Below are 11,558 nucleotides of genomic sequence, written 5' to 3'. Positions count from 1 at the left end.
ACCCTACTGGGTGAAGTGTAGTCATTGTAGTGGACCCTACTGGGTGAAGTGTAGTCATTGTAGTGGACCCTACTGGGTGAAGTGTAGTCATTGTAGTGGACCCTACTGGGTCAAGTGTAGGCATTGTATTGGACCCTACTGGGTGAAGTGTAGTCATTGTAGTGGACCCTACTGGGCGAAGTGTAGTGTAGTCATTGTAGTGGACCCTACTGGGTGAAGTGTAGTCATTGTAGTGGACCCTACTGGGTGAAGTGTAGTGTAGTCATTGTAGTGGACCCTACTGGGTGAAGTGTAGTCATTGTAGTGGACCCTACTGGGTGAAGTGTAGTCATTGTAGTGGACCCTACTGGGTGAAGTGTAGTGTAGTCATTGTTTTGGACCCTACTGGGTGAAGTGTAGTCATTGTAGTGGACCCTACTGGGTGAAGTGTAGTGTAGTCATTGTAGTGGACCCTACTGGGTGAAGTGTAGTGTAGTCATTGTAGTGGACCCTACTGGGTGAAGTGTAGTCATTGTAGTGGACCCTACTGGGTGAAGTGTAGTGTAGTCATTGTAGTGGACCCTACTGGGTGAAGTGTAGTCATTGTAGTTGACCCCACTGGGTGTAGTGTAGTCATTGTAGTGGACCCTACTGGGTGAAGTGTAGTCATTGTAGTGGACCCCACTGGGTGAAGTGTAGTCATTGTAGTGGACCCTACTGGGTGAAATGTAGTCATTGTAGTGGACCCTACTGGGTGAATTGAAGTGTAGTCATTGTAGTGGACCCTACTGGGTGAAGTTTAGTCATTGTAGTGGACCCTACTGAGTGAAGTGTAGTCATTGTAGTGGACCCTACTGAGTGAAGTGTAGTCATTGTAGTGGACCCTACTGGGTGAAGTGTAGTCATTGTAGTGGACCCCACTGGGTGAAGTGTAGTCATTGTAGTGGACCCTACTGGGTGAAGTGTAGTGTAGACATTGTAGTTGACCCTACTGGGTGAAGTGTAGTCATTGTAGTGGACCCTACTGGGTGAAGTGTAGTCATTGTAGTGGACCCTACTGGGTGAAGTGTAGTCATTGTAGTGGACCCTACTGGGTGAAGTGTAGTCATTGTAGTGGACCCTACTGGGTGAAGTGTAGTGTAGACATTGTAGTGGACCCTCATGGGTGAAGTGTAGTCATTGTAGTGGACCCTACTGGGTGAAGTGTAGTGTAGTCATTGTAGTGGACCCTACTGGGTGAAGTGTAGTCATTGTAGTGGACCCTACTGGGTGAAGTGTAGTCATTGTAGTGGACCCTACTGGGTGAAGTGTAGTGTAGTCATTGTAGTGGACCCTACTGGGTGAAGTGTAGTCATTGTAGTGGACCCTACTGGGTGAAGTGTAGTGTAGTCATTGTAGTGGACCCTACTGGGTGAAGTGTAGTCATTGTAGTGGACCCTACTGAGTGAAGTGTAGTCATTGTAGTGGACCCTACTGGGTGAAGTGTAGTGTAGTCATTGTAGTGGACCCTACTGGGTGAAGTGTAGTCATTGTAGTGGACCCTACTGGGTGAAGTCTAGTCATTGTAGTGGACCCTACTGGGTGAAGTGTAGTCATTGTAGTGGACCCTACTGGGTGAAGTGAAGTGTAGTCCCTCCCTCCATCCTCCTCCCTCTATTCTCCTCCCTCTATTCCCCTCCATCCTCCTCTTTCTGTCCTCCGTCTATTCTCCTCCATCCTCCTCTTTCTGTCCTCCATCCATCATCCTCCATTCTCCTCCATCACCTCCTCCTCGGCATCCAGGTGACCCCAGCTTGAAGCCATGACTCTTTTGTGCTTCAACATGAAATCCTCTGATATCTCCCTCCCTCCCTCGTGCCAGTGTTTGGTGTTCCATCAAGGTATATCTTGTATTCAGTTTTTCAGCGTAGAAGACTGTTGTTGATAGCTAGTTTCCTGAACATGCCAAATTCCCAGGATGTGTTAGCTTTGTCGTGGAAACCACGAGGAAATGAACTGCAAAGCAGATTTCATGTTCTCAAGTGTAAATTTGTATTGATGCTAAGGATATATATTTCGTCTCGTAAACCGTTTTCCATCCATGCCCAGTCTCTTGAATTCAAGTAAAGTCGGCACTTGATTAAAATGAAGGATATTGATTTAATACATTTGACCAGTAACTAAAAATGTTCAGTCTTAGTACGATGGAAAATCAATGGTTGAGTCTGTCCTGCTGTGACCTGTGTTTATGTAACTAAACAGTTTCAGTTCTGTGTCCTCCGAGTACAAGTATTATTAGGGTCTCTGGCTACACACATTTACACAATCACACATTTACACAATCACACATTTACACAATCACACATTTACACAATCACATATTTACACAATCACACATTTACACAATCATACATTTACACAATCACACATTTACACAATCACACATTTACACAATCACACATTTACACAATCACATATTTACACAATCACACATTTACACAATCACACATTTACACAATCACACATTTACACAATCACACATTTACACAATCACATATTTACACAATCACACATTTACACAATCACACATTTACACAATCACACATTTACACAATCACACATTTACTAAATCACACATTTACACAATCATACATTTACACAATCACACATTTACACAATCACACATTTACACAATCACATATTTACACAATCACACATTTACACAATCACACATTTACACAATCACACATTTACACAATCACACATTTACACAATCACATATTTACACAATCACACATTTACACAATCACACATTTACACAATCACACATTTACACAATCACACATTTACTAAATCACACATTTACATAATCATACATTTACACAATCACACATTTACACAATCACACATTTACAAAATCACGCACTTAAAAATCACACACTTACAAAATCACACATTTACACAATCACACATTTACACAATCACACATTTACAAAATCACACATTTACAAAATCACACATTTACAAAATCACGCACTTAAAAATCACACACTTACAAAATCACACATTTACACAATCACACATTTACAAAATCACACATTTACAAAATCACACATTTACTAAATCACACACTTACAAAATCAAACACAAATCACACACTTACAAATACACATGCAAAATCAGAGACACTTACAAATTCACACATTTACAAAATCAAACACACATCCGTAGAAAATCACATGCACAGGCTACGTTTACACAGGCAGCCCAAATCTAATGTATTATTTTCTTTGGATCAATCACTTCTGATCTTTTCACATCAACACATAGAAAATCACATACAAAAAGGCATGCACTCACTGTTCTTTAAGTCACATTGGATAAACGTGTCTGTTAAGTGGCATATTGTTATTGTTAGCCTAATAGGTGAAACCACGAGGAGGCCTATTTTCCCCTCAGCCTAGAGAGGCAAACGTATTGTCTCACCCATACATACCCTACTGGGTGAAGTGAAGTGTAGTCCCTCCCTCCCTCCCTCCCTCCCTCCCTCCCTTCTCCTCACCCATCGCGTCCACATGGTTTGAAGCAGTAACCAACGGTAACAAGAGAAGGAGATCAGAGATCTGTTTCTTCCACCCCCCCCCCCCCCACACACACACACACACACACAAAAATAAGAATAATTTATGGAACGTTTCAGACAGGTGACCCGGATCACCTTGATCTGACTGGGGAATAACTAGAACTATGTCTGTTTTAAACCGCCACGGCTTTGAAGAGGGTTGCCTGGAGAGAGGAGAGGGAGTAGGACCTTTGTTCCCCACTACAGAAATAGCCTGAGAGAGAGGGAGGGCTATGGGCCCTGTCCCAAATTGCACACTAGTCCCTTTATAGTACACGTCTTTTGACCAGAGCCAATAGGCTTTACAAGGTAATAAGGTGCCATTTTGGGACGTACCCTGTGTGTGCTGCTGTTGGTTTCTGGCCTCCTATCCTGGACTAGAGCAGGCCCAACTTTATAAGAGCCGACAGCTACCCTCCTTGGCCCCCCGACCCCCTAGCCCCCTCCCGGCCTAAGCCCCTTAAACTGATCCCAGCGGGAACCACATTGGGTGGTGGACTTCTGCCGCTAGGGAGGCCCTGCTGTCGTGTTGTGGGGCCCAGACAGATGGTCCCCAACTGGGGTTGGGAGTCCCGGGGAACCCTGGTTCTTGTGTTGGTGTTACAGGGGAGCTTTGGAGGTGGGGCTCTGATGGGGCTGGGGGTTTGGTGGTTTTGAGTAACGGTACAAGGTAGAGGTCAGGTTTAACCTTTATTTTACGAGGAAAAGACCCTTGAGGTTCGAAACATCTTTTGCGAGGGGGTCCTGACGTACCCCCGGAGGATAGGCCGGGTGAGGGGGTCCTGACGTACTCCTGGAGGATAGGCCGGGTGAGGGGATCAGTAAAAGGGGACCGTTTAAGTATTTTGGGTGGTGGGCGTTAAGGGGTAGAGTGTGTGGGGGACTGGGGGTTTACGGGTGGTGTGTGTGTGTGTGTGTGTGTGTTGTGGGGTGCATGCAGTGGGGTGCCTGCCGTGGGGGGGGTGCGCTAACAAAATTCTTTCCAGCTGAAAAGTCTGGAGATAAACACCTTGAACAATAGTGGCAGAGAGCCTCAGAGAGCTGCATCCTGCTGGGAGGCAAGCAGCCACAGTCAGCCCCAACCAGGGTAGGTCCAGCCGTCTGCTAAGCAGCCTGTATTCATCCCGTGCACCTGCTCTGGCCCCAGCCCCATACAGCACGCGGACCAGAATTAGAGAATGACACATGAATGGAAAGAGGGGAGCCCTCCATGCCTCCATTCAAAGGACTCATTAGGCTTTAATTGTGCACGCACACTTCCCTCCCTCAGTCCTGCCTTCCACACGCGTCCTTTACACACTTTTCTGTCTCCCTCCCTCATTAATTCCCTCCTTTTGAAATCCTTTCTTACTAAAAATGGTTGCTTATGTTGGATACTTACTGTTAAAAGCTGTCCCAAGAGGTGTAAGCACAACCTGTTTTTAATAAAGGGATGTTTGTCCCAGTAAATGGAGGCGTAATGCCTCATGTTTTGACTGCTTTAGAGAGATGGAGAAAACTGCTTACTGCTTTCTCTCTTTCTCTCTCCTTCTACTTCTCCTCCTCCTCCTCAGACTCCTTCTGCTCTGACTCAGCTAGTGAGGGGTTGAATAGAGAGGAATGCCAGGCAGCATTCGGTGCCTGGTTGGTGTTTTTGGTGGGGTTTTGAATCCAACAGCTGTCAAGCCAACTGCTTTTTTGGGGTTCTTGTCTTGTCTTTTCAGACTTCTTGATGCTCTGATATTCATCTACTCGAGCATAAATATACATCAGTGTTACAGTTTAGCAGCTGTATGGTAGATGTAGTATTGAGAATGTTTCATATGCTTGTAGTCCTAAATGACACCCTATTCCCTAAATATAGGTCCTGGTCAAAAGTAGTGTACTAAATTGGGAATAGGCAACCAAATACGCTTAAATTAATCTGTTTTTTTATTTCTTTAAACAACTTTTATTTTTATTTTTAAAGATGTATCATCGATTATGTTTTAGTAGAGTTTTGTGATGTTCTGTATTCAGCCCTCTCTGACTCAGCATAAAGCATCACCGACTGGATTTGGTTAAGTAAGTTGCTGACATTTAACCCCGAGTTTAAAAAAAAACACACAAAAACAGGGATGCGGGGAAAAAAATTGGCCAATTGAGTAGTAGGAACAAGTTGTTTATTGATTAGATGTGTATTGAATTACCGAATGGCTCCATTTTCTCTGCCGAGACGCGCCATAGGACAAGCACACGCGCCAACGTTCAAGCACACACACACTCACACACACATAAATAGAGCTGAAATTAGATATACAGATTGATTATCGAATCGAGTGAATGGAGAAGGATTCTTTTGTGTTGTTGGTACTGGGGATCCAGAGACACTGAACACATCCCAGATGGCACCCTATTCCCTATATATAGTGCACTACTTTAGACCAGAGCCCTATGGAACCCTATTCCCTATATATAGTGCACTACTTTAGACCAGGGCCCTATGGAACCCTATTCCCTATATAGTGCACTACTTTAGACCAGAGCCCTATCGAACCCTATTCCCTATACATAGTGCACTACTTTAGACCAGGCCCTATGGAACCCTATTCCCTATATAGTGCACTACTTTAGACCAGAGCCCTATGGAACCCTATTCCCTATATAGTGCACTACTTTAGACCAGAGCCCTATGGAACCCTATGGAACCCTATTCCCTACATAGTGCGCTACTATGGAACCCTATTCCCTATATAGTGCACTACTTTTGACTAGAGCCCTATGGGCACGATAAGGGAAGAGGGTGCCATTAGGGACTCAGATATGTGATTTTGGTGCTGCCTTACCCAAGAAAACAAGAAAGAGACCATGTTCGTATGGAGGCTTTATTATAACTCAAGGATATATATATATATATTTATATTTTTTACATTGTTTGCAAACTGATATGTGACACATATTGATGCCAAAATAACATGCAAAACAGGCAACCAAGTATTGATTTATAAAAATACTAATTGGGGCTGCCTGAATGACAGGTCAACACTGCTGATATCACTGTACGGTAATAGACGAAGTGCTATAGACAGATTAGATGTAATTTTCCATGTGGCAGGCAGGGGGCACTGGTGTTGATGCAGACCCTCACCTCACATGTCTGTTATGAAACAATGGAATCTGTTTACATCAGTGGTCACTGGTTTAAAGGCCCAGTTTAAAGCTACTCATGTGAATGGTGATGTTTTCATTCATTCCAATGTATCTATTACTGTATGATAATGGTGATGTTTTCATCTCTCTATCCTTTATTTGGAACCTTTACTACTCATTATTTCCGACCCTTTAAATCCACTGTCTTTTCTCATTCTTCACCTCTAGTCAGGGACTGATTTAGACCTGGGACACCAGGTGGGTGATTCTCCTCTAATCAGGGACTGATTTAGACCTGGGACACCAGGTGGGTGATTCCCCTCTAGTCAGGGAATGATTTAGATCTGGGACACCAGGTGGGTGATTCCCCTCTAGTCAGGGACTGATTTAGACCTGGGACACCTGGTGGGTGATTCCCCTCTAGTCAGGGACTGATTTAGACCTGGGACACCAGGTGGGTGATTCCCCTCTAGTCAGGGACTGATTTAGACCTGGGACACCAGGTGGGTGATTCCCCTCTAGTCAGGGACTGATTTAGACCTGGGACACCAGGTGGGTGATTCCCCTCTAGTCAGGGACTGATTTAGACCTGGGACACCAGGTGGGTGATTCCCCTCTAGTCAGGGACTGATTTAGACCTGGGCCACCAGGTGGGTGATTCACCTCTAGTCAGGCACTGATTTAGACCTGGGACACCAGGTGGGTGATTCACCTCTAGTCAGGGACTGATTTAGACCTGGGACACCAGGTGGGTGATTCCCCTCTAGTCAGGGACTGATTTAGACCTGGGACACCAGGTGGGTGATTCCCCTCTAATCAGGGACGGATTTAGACCTGGGACACCAGGTGGGTGATTCACCTCTAGTCAGGGACTGATTTAGACCTGGGACACCAGATGGGTGATTCACCTCTAGTCAGGGACTGATTTAGACCTGGGACACCAGGTGGGTGATTCCCCTCTAGTCAGGGACTGATTAAGACCTGGGACACCAGGTGGGTGATTCTCCTCTAATCAGGGACTGATTTAGACCTGGGACACCAGGTGGGTGATTCTCCTCTAAGCAGGGACTGATTTAGACCTGGGACACCAGGTGGGTGATTCCCGTCTAGTCAGGGACTGATTTAGACCTGGGACACCAGGTGGGTGATTCCCCTCTAATCAGGGACTGATTTAGACCTGGGACACCAGGTGGGTGATTCTCCTCTAATCAGGGACTGATTTAGACCTGGGACACCAGGTGGGTGATTCTCCTCTAATCAGGGACTGATTTAGACCTGGGACACCAGGTGGGTGATTCACCTCTAGTCAGGGACTGATTTAGACCTGGGACACCAGGTGGGTGATTCACCTCTAGTCAGGGACTGATTTAGACCTGGGACACCAGGTGGGTGATTCCCCTCTAGTCAGGGACTGATTTAGACCTGGGACACCAGGTGGGTGATTCACCTCTAGTCAGGGACTGATTTAGACCTGGGACACCAGGTGGGTGATTCACCTCTAGTCAGGGACTGATTTAGACCTGGGACACCAGGTGGGTGATTCACCTCTAGTCAGGGACTGATTTAGACCTGGGACACCAGGTGGGTGATTCCCCTCTAGTCAGGGACTGATTTAGACCTGGGACACCAGGTGGGTGATTCCCCTCTAGTCAGGGACTGATTTAGACCTGGGACACCAGGTGGGTGATTCTCCTCTAATCAGGGACTGATTTAGACCTGGGACACCAGGTGGGTGATTCTCCTCTAACCAGGGACTGATTTAGACCTGGGACACCAGGTGGGTGATTCCCCTCTAATCAGGGACTGATTTAGACCTGGGACACCAGGTGGGTGATTCTCCTCTAATCAGGGACTGATTTAGACCTGGGACACCAGGTGGGTGATTCTCCTCTAATCAGGAACTGATTTAGACCTGGGACACCAGGTGGGTGATTCCCCTCTAATCAGGGACTGATTTAGACCTGGGAAACCAGGTGGGTGATTCTCCTCTAATCAGGGACTGATTTAGACCTGGGACACCAGGTGGTTGATTCCCCTCTAATCAGGGACTGATTTAGACCTGGGACACCAGGTGGGTGATTCTCCTCTAATCAGGGACTGATTTGGACCTGGGACACCAGGTGGGTGATTCCCCTCTAGTCAGGGACTGATTTAGACCTGGGACACCAGGTGGGTGATTATCTTCTAATCAGGGACTGATTTAGACCTGGGACACCAGGTGGGTGATTCTCTTCTAATCAGGGACTTATTTAGACCTGGGACACCAGGTGGGTGATTCCTCTCTAATCAGGGACTGATTTAGACCTGGGACACCAGGTGGGTGATTCTCTTCTAATCAGGGACTTATTTAGACCTGGGACACCAGGTGGGTGATTCCTCTCTAATCAGGGACTGATTTAGACCTGGGACACCAGGTGGGTGATTCCTCTCTAATCAGGGACTGATTTAGACCTGGGACACGAGGTGGGTGATTCTCCTCTAATCAGGGACTGATTTAGACCTGGGACACCAGGTGTGTGATTCCCCTCTAATCAGGGACTGATTTAGACATGGGACACCAGGTGGGTGATTCTCCTCTAATCAGGGACTGATTTAGACATGGGACACCAGGTGGTTGATTCTCCTCTAATCAGGGACTGATTTAGACCTGGGACACCAGGTGGGTGATTCACCTCTAGTCGGGGACTGATTTAGACCTGGGACACCAGGTGGGTGATTCACCTCTAGTCAGGGACTGATTTAGACCTGGGACACCAGGTGGGTGATTCACCTCTAGTCAGGGACTGATTTAGACCTGGGACACCAGGTGGGTGATTCACCTCTCGTCAGGGACTGATTTAGACCTGGGACACCAGGTGGGTGATTCACCTCTAGTCAGGGACTGATTTAGACCTGGGACACCAGGTGGGTGATTCCCCTCTAGTCAGGGACTGATTTAGACCTGGGACACCAGGTGGGTGATTCCCCTCTAGTCAGGGACTGATTTAGACCTGGGACACCAGGTGGGTGATTCTCCTCTAATCAGGGACTGATTTAGACCTGGGACACCAGGTGGGTGATTCTCCTCTAACCAGGGACTGATTTAGACCTGGGACACCAGGTGGGTGATTCCCCTCTAATCAGGGACTGATTTAGACCTGGGACACCAGGTGGGTGATTCTCCTCTAATCAGGGACTGATTTAGACCTCGGACACCAGGTGGGTGATTCTCCTCCAATCAGGAACTGATTTAGACCTGGGACACCAGGTGGGTGACTCCCCTCTAATCAGGGACTGATTTAGACCTGGGACACCAGGTGGGTGATTCTCCTCTAATCAGGGACTGATTTAGACCTGGGACACCAGGTGGTTGATTCCCCTCTAATCAGGGACTGATTTAGACCTGGGACACCAGGTGGGTGATTCCTCTCTAATCAGGGACTGATTTAGACCTGGGACACGAGGTGGGTGATTCTCCTCTAATCAGGGACTGATTTAGACCTGGGACACCAGGTGGGTGATTCCCCTATAATCAGGGACTGATTTAGACATGGGACACCAGGTGGGTGATTCCCCTCTAATCAGGGACTGATTTACACCTGGGACTCCAGGTGGGTGATTCCCCTCTAATCAGGGACTGATTTAGACCTGGGACACCAGGTGGGTGATTCCCGTCTAATCAGGACCTGATTTAGACCTGGACACCAGGTGCTTGAATCCCCTCTAATCAGGGACTGATTTAGACCTGGGACACCAGTTGGGCGATTCCCCTCTAATCAGGGACTGATTTAGACCTGGGACACCAGGTGGGTGATTCCCCTCTAATCAGGGACTGATTTAGACCTGGGACACCAGGTGGGTGATTCCCCTCTAATCAGGGACTGATTTAGACCTGGCACACCAGGTGGGTGATTCCCGTCTAATCAGGGCCTGATTTAGACCTGGGACACCAGGTGCGTGAATCCCTTCTAATCAGGGACTGGGTGCATTTTATGATCAGTTAGAACTGAAAACAGTTGTCCGGATGTCGTCAGGGGAGAGTTGAATGCTCCTACCTTAGTTTCTATTCCATCCAGTCATATCTGGTAACTCTAATGTAAACGTCATTGTTCTACTGTTTCCCTGTGTATATTAGTCCTCTGTAGATTAATTCTGATCTTACTGCGAATGAAATTGATTTTGATAAGCTGTTGTTTTCTCTTGGAGACAGAAATCCAACCTAAATCCTTCAGTAATCAGGCTTGTTTTGCATTTTTGATGAATTTAAATCCTCTTAAATGATTATGTAGAAGGGGTGTGTCGGTGTGCTAAACGGTGCTGGCTCTGTCTCAAGGTCCCATTGTAATGCTTTACTACAGTACACACACTGCTCTGACTGAGGCCTTTCTCTCTCTACAGTCCCCCAGCCAGGTTCACACACACACACACACACACACACACACACCCATACACACATACACACACACACACACACACATACACACACACACACGGACTAGAGATATATATATATATATATATATATTTACTTTAGGATTATCTAGGCTTGGGTTACATCATTTTGCATGTAAACAGTTTAATTGGGTATTCTGTGTTTTCTTTAAACAAGTTATCTATGCAGAAAACTACTGCTTAGATTATAATGGTGCTCTAACTTTTGTTTTGGGGGTAGTGTCCATTTTGTCCTGTTGAATTGTGATCCATGCCCCCCCCCGAACACACACACACACACACCATTTATTTTATTTTTTATTTCTAAACCAAGGTTGTTACTGCACTGATCAGATCTTCATGGTGGAATGTCCGTTGAGATTATTGTAAAGGTAGTGTCCATGTCAGTTTAGTCTTATTGAATGGTGGTTGGCTGTAGATAGATGGATTTTTTTTATCT

Source organism: Oncorhynchus clarkii, chromosome 12 (genome assembly GCF_045791955.1).
Source record: "Oncorhynchus clarkii lewisi isolate Uvic-CL-2024 chromosome 12, UVic_Ocla_1.0, whole genome shotgun sequence".
Classification (NCBI taxonomy): domain Eukaryota; kingdom Metazoa; phylum Chordata; class Actinopteri; order Salmoniformes; family Salmonidae; genus Oncorhynchus; species Oncorhynchus clarkii.
Note: the sequence above shows the minus strand (reverse complement) of the source record.